Raw genomic sequence first — 14,788 nt, 5'->3', positions numbered from 1 at the left:
AAGGGACTTTTAGATTTTCAATCTAACACTCTCCCAACTGAGCTATTTCATCCAGCTGGCCATTTTGGCTTTCTGTTGTATTTTTGATAATTGTTAAAGATAAATGCAGACCCTGGTCATTCTATCTGCATGTGCAGTTATGTGTTAAATTGTCCAATATTATTCAGCAGCTAAATTGGTCTGATGGGTGAATTTCCTTTTTAGGAGCCAAGTTAGTTAGAAGATGTTTGTAAACTATGAATGGACTTATACTCAGACACACAGACCTATATGGCGAGGGTAGGCAAACTAGGTCATCTGACTACTAACAGTTTTGTATAAGGGGAACTCGAGGCTGATGCAGGCAAAGCTTTACTTTCAATTAAAGGAAGAATTGGCAAATAAAGCAGGTAAAGTTGAACACAAGAGAGGTGGAAGCAAGTTTGACAGAAAGACAGAATGTAAAAAATATGTTGAAATGGTTGTCTTATCGATCAGCTTGATAAAAGGTTTTGATCATTATAAACAACGTCAATATGAGTTGACTCCAAATAGCATTTGTGGCATGCAAAGCAGAAGTTCAAAATGTGCCTAAACCCGGGATTGAACCAGGGACCTTTAGATCTTCAGTCTACTGCTCTCCCAACTGAGCTATTTCATCCAGCTGGCAATTTTGGCTTTCTGTTGTATTTTTTATAATTGTTAAAGATAAATGCAGAACCTTGTCACTCTATCTGCATGTGCAGTTATGTGTTAAATTGTCCAGTATTATTCAGTAGCTAAATTGGTCTGATGGGTGAATTTCCTTTTTAGGAGCCAAGTTAGTTAGATGATGTTTGTAAACTATGAATGGACTTGTACTCAGAAACACAGACCTATATGGCGAGGGTCGGCAAGCTAGGTCATCTGACTACTAACAGTTTTGTATAAGGGGAACTGGAGGCTGATGCAGGCAAAGCTTTACTTTCAATTAAAGGAAGAATTGGGAAATAAAGGATGCAAAGTTGAATACAAGAGAGGTGGAAGCAAGTTTGAAAGAAAGACAGAAAGTAAATAATATGTTGAATTAATTGTATTGTTGATTATCTTGATAAAAGGTTTTGATCATTATAAACAAAGTCAATATGAGTTGACTCAAAATAGTCTTTGTGGCATGCAAAGCAGAAGTTCAAAATGTGCCGAAACCCGGGATCGAACCAGGGACCTTTAGATCTTCAGTCTAACGCTCTCCCAACTGAGCTATTTCGGACTGCCAGCAGCTATAGTATTCAGCCTCTTTTTTTGAACAATCCCAGAACAGAGATGCAGAACCTGGATTTTCAATCTGAGGTTAGAGCTGTGTTTTAATGTGTCCTGCATTGTTCAGCAGCTAACTGGTGAAATGGGTGAGTAGCGTTTTTGGGATAAATGTTAGGTCGTTTTTCTTTTAAAACTCTGAGTGGACCAGCACTGTATTACACAGACGTATGTCGCCTGAGTAGGTAAGCTATGTCATCTCAATACTGACAACTTTGTTCAAGGAGAAGTGAAAGCTGATGCAGACAAGAGTTTACTTTGAAAAAAGTATAAAATGGGATAAATTTGTCATCAAAGCTGATGGCAAGAGAGGTGGGAGCAAGTTTAGAAGGAGGACAGAAAGACAACTTTTTGTTGAAGTTATCATGTTGTTGATCAGTTGATAAAATATTTTGAGAAATAAAGAAAAAAAAACTAGAGCTGATTTCAAGAAATATTTTTCAAGAATGTAGGATCCCCTCGCACTGTGCTGAAAGTCAGGATTGAATCAGGTACCTTAAGCTCTTCAGTCTAACGATCTCCCAACTGAGATATTTCAGCCAACAAGTCCCTGTGGCCTCCTGATGTATTATTAATAATTGTAGACGATACATACAGAACCTGGTCATTCTATTTTCGTTGATAGTTATGTGTTAAAGTGTCCAGTATCATTCAGCAGGTAACTTGGTCTGATGAGAGAATATCCTTTTTAGGGGACAAGGTAGGTAGAATTTTTTTTTCTAAACTCTGAATTGACTTATACTCTGAAACACAGACCTATATGGCCAGGGTGTACAAGCTATGTCATCTGACTACTGACAGTTTTGTATAAGGGGAATTGGAGGCTGATGCAGGTAAAGCTTTACTTTAAAATAAAGCAAGAAGTTGCAAATAAATGAGGCATAGTTGAATACAAGAGAGGTGGAAGCAAGTTTGAAAGGAAGACAGAAAGTAAATAATATGTTGAATTGATTGTGTTGTTGATCAGATTGATAAAAGGTTTTGATAAAGAAGAGCGTTGATTTAACTCCAAACAGCTTTTGTGACATGAAAAGCAGAAGTTGTGCCGAAACCCAGGATTGAACCAGGGACCTTTAGATCTTCAGTCTAACGCTCTCCCAACTGAGCTATTTCAGCCTGCTGGGAGTTTGGGTCTTCATTCTTTCTTTTAAACTTCCCAAGAAAATAGATGCTCAACCTCATGCTAGAGCTATGTTTTAAGATGTCCTGTATCATTCATCAGTTAACGGGTGCAATAGGTAAATAGCATTTTTCGGATCCAGGTTAGGTAGCTTTTTTTTTTACTCTGAATGGACTAGCACCATATTACACAGAGGTATTTGGCCTGAGTAGGTAAGCTATGTCATCTGAATACTGAAATCTGTGTTCAAGGAGAAGTGGAAGCTGATGCAGACAAGAGTTTACTTTACAAAAAAGCATGAAATAGGAAACATTTGATGTCGAAGCTGAATGCAAGAGAGGTGGAAGCAAATTTAGAAGGAGGACAGAAAGACAATTCTATGTTGAATTGATCATGTTGTCGATCAGTTGATCAAATATTTTGATAAAAAAAGAAAGAAAAACTTGAGCTGATACCAAGAAATATTTTGTGAGAAGCAAGAAACCTCTCAGACTTTTCCGAAACCCAGCATTGAACAAGGGACTTTTAGATTTTCAATCTAACACTCTCCCAACTGAGCTATTTCATCCAGCTGGCCATTTTGGCTTTCTGTTGTATTTTTGATAATTGGTAAAGATAAATGCAGACCCTGGCCATTCTATCTGCATGTGCAGTTATGTGTTAAATTGTCCAATATTATTCAGCAGCTAAATTGGTCTGATGGGTGAATTTCCTTTTTAGGAGCCAAGTTAGTTAGAAGATGTTTGTAAACTATGAATGGACTTATACTCAGACACACAGACCTATATGGCGAGGGTAGGCAAACTAGGTCATCTGACTACTAACAGTTTTGTATAAGGGGAACTCGAGACTGATGCAGGCAAAGCTTTACTTTCAATTAAAGGAAGAATTGGCAAATAAAGCAGGTAAAGTTGAATACAAGAGAGGTGGAAGCAAGTTTGACAGAAAGACAGAATGTAAAAAATATGTTGAAATGGTTGTCTTATCGAATAGCTTGATAAAAGGTTTTGATCATTATAAACAACGTCAATATGAGTTGACTCCAAATAGCATTTGTGGCATGCAAAGCAGAAGTTCAAAATGTGCCTAAACGCAGGATTGAACCAGGGACTTTAGATCTTCAATCTACTGCTCTCCCAACTGAGCTATTTCATCCAGCTGGCAATTTCGGCTTTCTGTTGTATTTTTTATAATTGTTAAAGATAAATGCAGAACCTGTTCACTCTATCTGCATGTGCAGTTATGTGTTAAATTGTCCAGTATTATTCAGTAGCTAAATTGGTCTGATGGGTAAATTTCCTTTTTAGGAGCCAAGTTAGTTAGATGATGTTTGTAAACTATGAATGGACTTATACTCAGAAACACAGACCTATATGGCGAGGGTCGGCAAGCTAGGTCATCTGACTACTAACAGTTTTGTATAAGGGGAACTGGAGGCTGATGCAGGCAAAGCTTTACTTTCAATTAAAGGAAGTATTGGGAAATAAAGGAGGCAAAGTTGAATACAAGAGAGGTGGAAGCAAGTTTGAAAGAAAGACAGAAAGTAAATAATATGTTGAATTAATTGTATTGTCGATTATCTTGATAAAAGGTTTTGATCATTATAAACAAAGTCAATATGAGTTGACTCAAAATAGTCTTTGTGGCATGCAAAGCAGAAGCTCAAAATGTGCCGAAACCCAGGATCGAACCAGGGACCTTTAGATCTTCAGTCTAACGCTCTCCCAACTGAGCTATTTCGGCCTGCCACCAGCTATAGTATTCAGCCTCTTTTTTTGAACAATCCCAGAACAGAGATGCAGAACCTGGATTTTCAATCTGAGGTTAGAGCTGTGTTTTAATGTGTCCTGCATTGTTCAGCAGCTAACTGGTGATATGGGTGAGTAGCGTTTTTGGGATAAATGTTAGGTTGTTTTTCTTTTAAAACTCTGAGTGGACCAGAACTGTATTACACAGACGTATGTCGCCTGAGTAGGTAAGCTATGTCATCTCAATACTGACAACTTTGTTTAAGGAGAAGTGAAAGCTGATGCAGACAATAGTTTACTTTGAAAAAAGTATAAAAAAGGATAAATTCGTCATCAAAGCTGATGGCAAGAGAGGTGGAAGCAAGTTTAGAAGGAGGACAGAAAGACAACTTTTTGTTGAAGTTATCATGTTGTTGATCAGTTGATAAAATATTTTGACAAATAAAGAAAAAAAAACTAGAGCTGATTTCAAGAAATATTTTGCAAGAATGTAGGATCCCCTCGCACTGTGCCGAAACCCGGGATTGAACCAGGGACCTTAATCTCTTCAATCTAACGATCTCCCAACTGAGATATTTCAGACAACAACTCCCTGTGGCCTCCTGATGTATTATTAATAATTGTAGACGATACATACAGAACCTGGTCATTCTATTTTTGTTTATAGTTATGTGTTAAAGTGTCCAGTATCATTCAGCAGGTAACTTGGTCTGATGAGTGAATATCCTTTTTAGGGGACAAGGTAGGTAGAATTTTTTTTCTAAACTCTGAATTGACTTATACTCTGAAACACAGACCTATATGGCCAGGGTGTACAAGCTATGTCATCTGACTACTGACAGTTTTGTATAAGGGGAATTGGAGGCTGATGCAGGCAAAGCTTTACTTTAAAATAAAGCAAGAAGTTGCAAATAAATGAGGCATAGTTGAATACAAGAGAGGTGGAAGCAAGTTTGAAAGGAAGACAGAAAGTAAATAGTATGTTGAATTGATTGTGTTGTTGATCAGATTGATGAAAGGTTTTGATAAAGAAGAGCATTGATTTAACTCCAAACAGCTTTTGTGACATGAAAAGCAGAAGTTGAAATTGTGCGGAAACCCGGGATTGAACCAGGGACCTTTAGATCTTCAGTCTAACGCTCTCCCAACTGAGCTATTTCGGCCTGCTGGTAGTTTGGGTCTTCATCCTTTCTTTTAAACTTCCCAAGAAAATAGATGCTCAACCTCATGCTAGAGCTATGTTTTAAGATGTCCTGTATCATTCATCAGTTAACGGGTGCAATAGGTAAATAGCATTTTTCGGATCCAGGTTAGGTAGCTTTTTTTTTTACTCTGAATGGACTAGCACCATATTACACAGAGGTATTTGGCCTGAGTAGGTAAGCTATGTCATCTGAATACTGAAATCTGTGTTCAAGGAGAAGTGGAAGCGGATGCAGACAAGAGTTTACTTTACAAAAAAGCATGAAATAGGAAACATTTGTAGTCGAAGCTGAATGCAAGAGAGGTGGAAGCAAATTTAGAAGGAGGACAGAAAGACAATCCTATGTTGAATTGATCATGTTGTCGATCAGTTGATCAAATATTTTGATAAATAAAGAAAGAAAAACTTGAGCTGATACCAAGAAATATTTTGTGAGAAGCAAGAAACCTCTCAGACTTTTCCGAAACCCAGCATTGAACAAGGGACTTTTAGATTTTCAATCTAACACTCTCCCAACTGAGCTATTTCATCCAGCTGGCCATTTTGGCTTTCTGTTGTATTTTTGATAATTGTTAAAGATAAATGCAGACCCTGGTCATTCTATCTGCATGTGCAGTTATGTGTTAAATTGTCCAATATTATTCAGCAGCTAAATTGGTCTGATGGGTGAATTTCCTTTTTAGGAGCCAAGTTAGTTAGAAGATGTTTGTAAACTATGAATGGACTTATACTCAGACACACAGACCTATATGGCGAGGGTAGGCAAACTAGGTCATCTGACTACTAACAGTTTTGTATAAGGGGAACTCGAGGCTGATGCAGGCAAAGCTTTACTTTCAATTAAAGGAAGAATTGGCAAATAAAGCAGGTAAAGTTGAATACAAGAGAGGTGGAAGCAAGTTTGACAGAAAGACAGAAGCTAAAAAATATGTTGAAATGGTTGTCTTATCGATCAGCTTGATAAAAGGTTTTGATCATTATAAACAACGTCAATATGAGTTGACTCCAAATAGCATTTGTGGCATGCAAAGCAGAAGTTCAAAATGTGCCTAAACCCAGGATTGAACCAGGGACCTTTAGATCTTCAGTGTACTGCTCTCCCAACTTAGCTATTTCATCCAGCTGGCAATTTTGGCTTTCTGTTGTATTTTTTATAATTGTTAAAGATAAATGCAGAACCTGGTCACTCTATCTGCATGTGCAGTTATGTGTTAAATTGTCCAGTATTATTCAGTAGCTAAATTGGTCTGATGGGTGAATTTCCTTTTTAGGAGCCAAGTTAGTTAGATGATGTTTGTAAACTATGAATGGACTTGTACTCAGAAACACAGACCTATATGGCGAGGGTCGGCAAGCTAGGTCATCTGACTACTAACAGTTTTGTATAAGGGGAACTGGAGGCTGATGCAGGCAAAGCTTTACTTTCAATTAAAGGAAGAATTGGGAAATAAAGGAGGCAAAGTTGAATACAAGAGAGGTGGAAGCAAGTTTGAAAGAAAGACAGAAAGTAAATAATATGTTGAATTAATTGTATTGTTGATTATCTTGATAAAAGGTTTTGATCATTATAAACAAAGTCAATATGAGTTGACTCAAAATAGTCTTTGTGGCATGCAAAGCAGAAGTTCAAAATGTGCCGAAACCCAGGATCGAACCAGGGACCTTTAGATCTTCAGTCTAACGCTCTCCCAACTGAGCTATTTCGGACTGCCAGCAGCTATAGTATTCAGCCTCTTTTTTTGAACAATCCCAGAACAGAGATGCAGAACCTGGATTTTCAATCTGAGGTGATAGCTGTGTTTTAATGTGTCCTGCATTGTTCAGCAGCTAACTGGTGAAATGAGTGAGTAGCGTTTTTGGGATAAATGTTAGGTCGTTTTTCTTTTAAAACTCTGAGTGGACCAGCACTGTATAACACAGACGTATGTCGCCTGAGTAGGTAAGCTATGTCATCTCAATACTGACAACTTTGTTCAAGGAGAAGTGAAAGCTGATGCAGACAAGAGTTTACTTTGAAAAAAGTATAAAATGGGATAAATTCGTCATCAAAGCTGATGGCAAGAGAGGTGGGAGCAAGTTTAGAAGGAGGACAGAAAGACAACTTTTTGTTGAAGTTATCATGTTGTTGATCAGTTGATAAAATATTTTGAGAAATAAAGAAAAAAAAACTAGAGCTGATTTCAAGAAATATTTTTCAAGAATGTAGGATCCCCTCGCACTGTGCTGAAAGTCAGGATTGAATCAGGTACCTTAAGCTCTTCAGTCTAACGATCTCCCAACTGAGATATTTCAGCCAACAAGTCCCTGTGGCCTCCTGATGTATTATTAATAATTGTAGACGATACATACAGAACCTGGTCATTCTATTTTCGTTTATAGTTATGTGTTAAAGTGTCCAGTATCATTCAGCAGGTAACTTGGTCTGATGAGTGAATATGCTTTTTAGGGGACAAAGAAGGTAGAATTTTTTTTTCTAAACTCTGAATTGACTTATACTCTGAAACACAGACCTATATGGCCAGGGTGTACAAGCTATGTCATCTGACTACTGACAGTTTTGTATAAGGGGAATTGGAGGCTGATGCAGGCAAAGCTTTACTTTAAAATAAAGCAAGAAGTTGCAAATAAATGAGGCTTAGTTGAATACAAGAGAGGTGGAAGCAAGTTTGAAAGGAAGACAGAAAGTAAATAATATGTTGAATTGATTGTGTTGTTGATCAGATTGATAAAAGGTTTTGATAAAGAAGAGCGATGATTTAACTCCAAACAGCTTTTGTGACATGAAAAGCAGAAGTTGAAATTGTGCCGAAACCCGGGATTGAACCAGGGACCTTTAGATCTTCAGTCTAACGCTCTCCCAACTGAGCTATTTCGGCCTGCTGGTAGTTTGGGTTTTCATCCTTTCTTTTAAACTTCCCAAGAAAATAGATGCTCAACCTCATGCTAGAGCTATGTTTTAAGATGACCTGTATCATTCATCAGTTAACGGGTGCAATAGGTAAAACGCATTTTTCGGATCCAGGTTAGGTAGCTTTTTTTTTTACTCTGAATGGACTAGCACCATATTACACAGAGGTATTTGGCCTGAGTAGGTAAGCTATGTCATCTGAATACTGAAATCTGTGTTCAAGGAGAAGTGGAAGCTGATGCAGACAAGAGTTTACTTTACAAAAAAGCATTAAATAGGAAACATTTGATGTCGCAGCTGAATGCAAGAGAGGTGGAAGCAAATTTAGAAGGAGGACAGAAAGACAATTCTATGTTGAATTGATCATGTTGTCGATCAGTTGATCAAATATTTTGATAAATAAAGAAAGAAAAACTTGAGCTGATACCAAGAAATATTTTGTGAGAAGCAAGAAACCTCTCAGACTTTTCCGAAACCCAGCATTGAACAAGGGACTTTTAGATTTTCAATCCAACACTCTCCCAACTGAGCTATTTCATCCAGCTGGCCATTTTGGCTTTCTGTTGTATTTTTGATAATTGTTAAAGATAAATGCAGACCCTGGCCATTCTATCTGCATGTGCAGTTATGTGTTAAATTGTCCAATATTATTCAGCAGCTAAATTGGTCTGATGGGTGAATTTCCTTTTTAGGAGCCAAGTTAGTTAGAAGATGTTTGTAAACTATGAATGGACTTATACTCAGACACACAGACCTATATGGCGAGGGTAGGCAAACTAGGTCATCTGACTACTAACAGTTTTGTATAAGGGGAACTCGAGGCTGATGCAGGCAAAGCTTTACTTTCAATTAAAGGAAGAATTGGCAAATAAAGCAGGTAAAGTTGAATACAAGAGAGGTGGAAGCAAGTTTGACAGAAAGACAGAATGTAAAAAATATGTTGAAATGGTTGTCTTATCGAATAGCTTGATAAAAGGTTTTGATCATTATAAACAACGTCAATATGAGTTGACTCCAAATAGCATTTGTGGCATGCAAAGCAGAAGTTCAAAATGTGCCTAAACCCGGGATTGAACCAGGGACCTTTAGATCTTCAGTCTACTGCTCTCCCAACTGAGCTATTTCATCCAGCTGGCAATTTCGGCTTTCTGTTGTATTTTTTATAATTGTTAAAGATAAATGCAGAACCTGGTCACTCTATCTGCATGTGCAGTTATGTGTTAAATTGTCCAGTATTATTCAGTAGCTAAATTGGTCTGATGGGTGAATTTCCTTTTTAGGAGCCAAGTCAGTTAGATGATGTTTGTAAACTATGAATGGACTTATACTCAGAAACACAGACCTATATGGCGAGGGTCGGCAAGCTAGGTCATCTGACTACTAACAGTTTTGTATAAGGGGAACTGGAGGCTGATGCAGGCAAAGCTTTACTTTCAATTAAAGGAAGTATTGGGAAATAAAGGAGGCAAAGTTGAATACAAGAGAGGTGGAAGCAAGTTTGAAAGAAAGACAGAAAGTAAATAATATGTTGAATTAATTGTATTGTCGATTATCTTGATAAAAGGTTTTGATCATTATAAACAAAGTCAATATGAGTTGACTCAAAATAGTCTTAGTGGCATGCAAAGCAGAAGCTCAAAATGTGCCGAAACCCAGGATCGAACCAGGGACCTTTAGATCTTCAGTCTAACGCTCTCCCAACTGAGCTATTTCGGCCTGCCACCAGCTATAGTATTCAGCCTCTTTTTTTGAACAATCCCAGAACAGAGATGCAGAACCTGGATTTTCAATCTGAGGTTAGAGCTGTGTTTTAATGTGTCCTGCATTGTTCAGCAGCTAACTGGTGATATGGGTGAGTAGCGTTTTTGGGATAAATGTTAGGTTGTTTTTCTTTTAAAACTCTGAGTGGACCAGAACTGTATTACACAGACGTATGTCGCCTGAGTAGGTAAGCTATGTCATCTCAATACTGACAACTTTGTTTAAGGAGAAGTGAAAGCTGATGCAGACAATAGTTTACTTTGAAAAAAGTATAAAAAAGGATAAATTCGTCATCAAAGCTGATGGCAAGAGAGGTGGAAGCAAGTTTAGAAGGAGGACAGAAAGACAACTTTTTGTTGAAGTTATCATGTTGTTGATCAGTTGATAAAATATTTTGACAAATAAAGAAAAAAAAACTAGAGCTGATTTCAAGAAATATTTTGCAAGAATGTAGGATCCCCTCGCACTGTGCCGAAACCCGGGATTGAACCAGGGACCTTAATCTCTTCAATCTAACGATCTCCCAACTGAGATATTTCAGACAACAACTCCCTGTGGCCTCCTGATGTATTATTAATAATTGTAGACGATACATACAGAACCTGGTCATTCTATTTTTGTTTATAGTTATGTGTTAAAGTGTCCAGTATCATTCAGCAGGTAACTTGGTCTGATGAGTGAATATCCTTTTTAGGGGACAAGGTAGGTAGAATTTTTTTTCTAAACTCTGAATTGACTTATACTCTGAAACACAGACCAATATGGCCAGGGTGTACAAGCTATGTCATCTGACTACTGACAGTTTTGTATAAGGGGAATTGGAGGCTGATGCAGGCAAAGCTTTACTTTAAAATAAAGCAAGAAGTTGCAAATAAATGAGGCATAGTTGAATACAAGAGAGGTGGAAGCAAGTTTGAAAGGAAGACAGAAAGTAAATAGTATGTTGAATTGATTGTGTTGTTGATCAGATTGATGAAAGGTTTTGATAAAGAAGAGCATTGATTTAACTCCAAACAGCTTTTGTGACATGAAAAGCAGAAGTTGAAATTGTGCCGAAACCCGGGATTGAACCAGGGACCTTTAGATCTTCAGTCTAACGCTCTCCCAACTGAGCTATTTCGGCCTGCTGGTAGTTTGGGTCTTCATCCTTTCTTTTAAACTTCCCAAGAAAATAGATGCTCAACCTCATGCTAGAGCTATGTTTTAAGATGTCCTGTATCATTCATCAGTTAACGGGTGCAATAGGTAAATAGCATTTTTCGGATCCAGGTTAGGTAGCTTTTTTTTTTACTCTGAATGGACTAGCACCATATTACACAGAGGTATTTGGCCTGAGTAGGTAAGCTATGTCATCTGAATACTGAAATCTGTGTTCAAGGAGAAGTGGAAGCGGATGCAGACAAGAGTTTACTTTACAAAAAAGCATGAAATAGGAAACATTTGTAGTCGAAGCTGAATGCAAGAGAGGTGGAAGCAAATTTAGAAGGAGGACAGAAAGACAATCCTATGTTGAATTGATCATGTTGTCGATCAGTTGATCAAATATTTTGATAAATAAAGAAAGAAAAACTTGAGCTGATACCAAGAAATATTTTGTGAGAAGCAAGAAACCTCTCAGACTTTTCCGAAACCCAGCATTGAACAAGGGACTTTTAGATTTTCAATCTAACACTCTCCCAACTGAGCTATTTCATCCAGCTGGCCATTTTGGCTTTCTGTTGTATTTTTGATAATTGTTAAAGATAAATGCAGACCCTGGTCATTCTATCTGCATGTGCAGTTATGTGTTAAATTGTCCAATATTATTCAGCAGCTAAATTGGTCTGATGGGTGAATTTCCTTTTTAGGAGCCAAGTTAGTTAGAAGATGTTTGTAAACTATGAATGGACTTATACTCAGACACACAGACCTATATGGCGAGGGTAGGCAAACTAGGTCATCTGACTACTAACAGTTTTGTATAAGGGGAACTCGAGGCTGATGCAGGCAAAGCTTTACTTTCAATTAAAGGAAGAATTGGCAAATAAAGCAGGTAAAGTTGAATACAAGAGAGGTGGAAGCAAGTTTGACAGAAAGACAGAAGCTAAAAAATATGTTGAAATGGTTGTCTTATCGATCAGCTTGATAAAAGGTTTTGATCATTATAAACAACGTCAATATGAGTTGACTCCAAATAGCATTTGTGGCATGCAAAGCAGAAGTTCAAAATGTGCCTAAACCCGGGATTGAACCAGGGACCTTTAGATCTTCAGTGTACTGCTCTCCCAACTTAGCTATTTCATCCAGCTGGCAATTTTGGCTTTCTGTTGTATTTTTTATAATTGTTAAAGATAAATGCAGAACCTGGTCACTCTATCTGCATGTGCAGTTATGTGTTAAATTGTCCAGTATTATTCAGTAGCTAAATTGGTCTGATGGGTGAATTTCCTTTTTAGGAGCCAAGTTAGTTAGATGATGTTTGTAAACTATGAATGGACTTGTACTCAGAAACACAGACCTATATGGCGAGGGTCGGCAAGCTAGGTCATCTGACTACTAACAGTTTTGTATAAGGGGAACTGGAGGCTGATGCAGGCAAAGCTTTACTTTCAATTAAAGGAAGAATTGGGAAATAAAGGAGGCAAAGTTGAATACAAGAGAGGTGGAAGCAAGTTTGAAAGAAAGACAGAAAGTAAATAATATGTTGAATTAATTGTATTGTTGATTATCTTGATAAAAGGTTTTGATCATTATAAACAAAGTCAATATGAGTTGACTCAAAATAGTCTTTGTGGCATGCAAAGCAGAAGTTCAAAATGTGCCGAAACCCAGGATCGAACCAGGGACCTTTAGATCTTCAGTCTAACGCTCTCCCAACTGAGCTATTTCGGACTGCCAGCAGCTATAGTATTCAGCCTCTTTTTTTGAACAATCCCAGAACAGAGATGCAGAACCTGGATTTTCAATCTGAGGTTATAGCTGTGTTTTAATGTGTCCTGCATTGTTCAGCAGCTAACTGGTGAAATGAGTGAGTAGCGTTTTTGGGATAAATGTTAGGTCGTTTTTCTTTTAAAACTCTGAGTGGACCAGCACTGTATAACACAGACGTATGTCGCCTGAGTAGGTAAGCTATGTCATCTCAATACTGACAACTTTGTTCAAGGAGAAGTGAAAGCTGATGCAGACAAGAGTTTACTTTGAAAAAAGTATAAAATGGGATAAATTCGTCATCAAAGCTGATGGCAAGAGAGGTGGGAGCAAGTTTAGAAGGAGGACAGAAAGACAACTTTTTGTTGAAGTTATCATGTTGTTGATCAGTTGATAAAATATTTTGAGAAATAAAGAAAAAAAAACTAGAGCTGATTTCAAGAAATATTTTTCAAGAATGTAGGATCCCCTCGCACTGTGCTGAAAGTCAGGATTGAATCAGGTACCTTAAGCTCTTCAGTCTAACGATCTCCCAACTGAGATATTTCAGCCAACAAGTCCCTGTGGCCTCCTGATGTATTATTAATAATTGTAGACGATACATACAGAACCTGGTCATTCTATTTTCGTTTATAGTTATGTGTTAAAGTGTCCAGTATCATTCAGCAGGTAACTTGGTCTGATGAGTGAATATGCTTTTTAGGGGACAAAGAAGGTAGAATTTTTTTTTCTAAACTCTGAATTGACTTATACTCTGAAACACAGACCTATATGGCCAGGGTGTACAAGCTATGTCATCTGACTACTGACAGTTTTGTATAAGGGGAATTGGAGGCTGATGCAGGCAAAGCTTTACTTTAAAATAAAGCAAGAAGTTGCAAATAAATGAGGCTTAGTTGAATACAAGAGAGGTGGAAGCAAGTTTGAAAGGAAGACAGAAAGTAAATAATATGTTGAATTGATTGTGTTGTTGATCAGATTGATAAAAGGTTTTGATAAAGAAGAGCGATGATTTAACTCCAAACAGCTTTTGTGACATGAAAAGCAGAAGTTGAAATTGTGCCGAAACCCGGGATTGAACCAGAGACCTTTAGATCTTCAGTCTAACGCTCTCCCAACTGAGCTATTTCGGCCTGCTGGTAGTTTGGGTTTTCATCCTTTCTTTTAAACTTCCCAAGAAAATAGATGCTCAACCTCATGCTAGAGCTATGTTTTAAGATGACCTGTATCATTCATCAGTTAACGGGTGCAATAGGTAAATAGCATTTTTCGGATCCAGGTTAGGTAGCTTTTGTTTTTTACTCTGAATGGACTAGCACCATATTACACAGAGGTATTTGGCCTGAGTAGGTAAGCTATGTCATCTGAATACTGAAATCTGTGTTCAAGGAGAAGTGGAAGCTGATGCAGACAAGAGTTTACTTTACAAAAAAGCATTAAATAGGAAACATTTGATGTCGCAGCTGAATGCAAGAGAGGTGGAAGCAAATTTAGAAGGAGGACAGAAAGACAATTCTATGTTGAATTGATCATGTTGTCGATCAGTTGATCAAATATTTTGATAAATAAAGAAAGAAAAACTTGAGCTGATACCAAGAAATATTTTGTGAGAAGCAAGAAACCTCTCAGACTTTTCCGAAACCCAGCATTGAACAAGGGACTTTTAGATTTTCAATCCAACACTCTCCCAACTGAGCTATTTCATCCAGCTGGCCATTTTGGCTTTCTGTTGTATTTTTGATAATTGTTAAAGATAAATGCAGACCCTGGCCATTCTATCTGCATGTGCAGTTATGTGTTAAATTGTCCAATATTATTCAGCAGCTAAATTGGTCTGATGGGTGAATTTCCTTTTTAGGAGCCAA

The 14,788-nt window shown here is 37.6% G+C and overlaps 2 non-coding genes across 2 annotated transcripts; both read right to left on the bottom strand.

The window, feature by feature from the left end:
• Positions 1 to 8,150: 8,150 nt before the first annotated feature.
• On the bottom strand, positions 8,151 to 8,223 carry TRNAF-GAA (transfer RNA phenylalanine (anticodon GAA)). Its single transcript has one exon. It is a non-coding gene; the product is annotated as a tRNA-Phe (tRNA).
• Positions 8,224 to 11,066: 2,843 nt separating this feature from the next.
• On the bottom strand, positions 11,067 to 11,139 carry TRNAF-GAA (transfer RNA phenylalanine (anticodon GAA)). The gene has a single exon. It is a non-coding gene; the product is annotated as a tRNA-Phe (tRNA).
• Between the last annotated feature and the right edge of the window lie 3,649 nt (positions 11,140 to 14,788).

Source organism: Triturus cristatus, chromosome 8 (genome assembly GCF_964204655.1).
Source record: "Triturus cristatus chromosome 8, aTriCri1.1, whole genome shotgun sequence".
Taxonomy (NCBI): Eukaryota; Metazoa; Chordata; class Amphibia; order Caudata; family Salamandridae; genus Triturus; species Triturus cristatus.
Note: the sequence above shows the minus strand (reverse complement) of the source record. Positions and strands in the feature narration are given on the sequence as shown.